Source organism: Octopus bimaculoides, chromosome 2, assembly GCF_046866305.1.
Source record: "Octopus bimaculoides isolate indiv1 chromosome 2, ASM4686630v1, whole genome shotgun sequence".
Classification (NCBI taxonomy): domain Eukaryota; kingdom Metazoa; phylum Mollusca; class Cephalopoda; order Octopoda; family Octopodidae; genus Octopus; species Octopus bimaculoides.
In genome coordinates, this window is record NC_142929.1 from 175,801,031 (window position 1) to 175,802,541 (window position 1,511).

The following is a 1,511-nucleotide window of genomic DNA, read 5'->3' on the forward strand; positions in this document are numbered from 1 at the left end:
AGAAACTCCCGGATCCTTAGAAAATTCTAATATTCTGTTTAACTCCGCTGCATATCTATTAAACTATGACGCTTTTTCAAAAGTAAGGAAACTTCGACAAACGGAATTGACTTCAACGAAAATTCGGTCATTTCATCAAATTCAAGCAAGGGAAACGGTATTAAGAATGTAGCAAGCCAATTTAAAAGGTATCCAAGTATAGAGTGCAGTTGTATAAGATCATTTGAGAAATATTTGTTGTAGCCCATGAACACGGGTTATTTTACACCAATTGGCTCCTACGTCAATATCTTCATTAGACATTTTATGATTCTAGCACATGCGTTCTTTATGATTTAGGTTTCAAAACAGAACATTAAAAAATCTAGCGGCACACAGATGGATATCTCCCAATAATAAAGCTTTGTACAATACTAATAGCTCCTCATTTTGAATTTGAAATATTCATTGATTAAATGGAATTATAAAACTCAAATAGATAAAATGATGGAGAACATGCAACAACAATAAGCACAGTGCATTGGATAGCGGAGAATAAAAGAAAATAAAACAAGAATCATTACCGTTTCAAAATAGAAGGAAAAATAAGGGTTAAATAAGAAGAAAACTAAATGATTAAGGTTTCTAGCAAGAACTCTTATATATATATATGCTAAAATTGGAACGATAGAGAGAAGATTAGCATGGCCTCTGCGCAAGTATGACACGCAAATTTGTAAAGCGTTCCCTACTTTTAAAGGCGGTGCTCCAGCATGGCCGCAGTCAAATGACTGAAACAAGTAAAAGAATAAAAGAATCTATATGATATGCATATAGATACACACACACACACACATATATATACATACACATGCATACATATGTATATATATTGTATATATATATATATATATATATATTTATATATATTGTATATATATATATATATATATATATACAACATATATATATATATATATATATATATATATATATATATATATATATATATATAAAAGTCAATTAGAGGATATATTAACCTCTTAAAGGGATGATTTCATCCAAAAAAACATTGGTTCTACACCTAATATTTCAGGGAAATAAAATTTCGCTAAATCAATAGGTTATGCATATAATCAGTATTCAATTAATAGAAGAAAAGAATAGGGAGGTTTGAAAGTTAATAACTATTTATTAATAAAGTGATACTACATACTTCCTATAGCTGTTCCAATTGCGTTCATTAAATAAATTACAAATTTTGCTTCAAATTTGCATTTATAAGATATGGGCACAATATCATCTTCAAAAGGAATATACGATAAAAGATTACATGCTGACCTCTTAGTTCATACCGGCAGACTAAATATGTTTAAGGCATAAATTCGTAATTTAGTTAATGAGCACAATTGAAACAGCTGTAGGAAATATGAAGTATCACTTTATTAATAGATAATTATTAGCTTTCAACTCTCCATTTTCTTTTCTTCTATTAATTGAATACTGATTTTTTATATATATATATGTGTGTG

At 28.4% G+C, this 1,511-nt stretch overlaps 1 pseudogene; it reads left to right on the forward strand.

The window, feature by feature from the left end:
* Positions 1 to 637: 637 nt before the first annotated feature.
* On the forward strand, positions 638 to 735 carry LOC128247160 (U6 spliceosomal RNA; annotated as a pseudogene).
* The last annotated feature ends 776 nt before the right edge of the window (positions 736 to 1,511 follow it).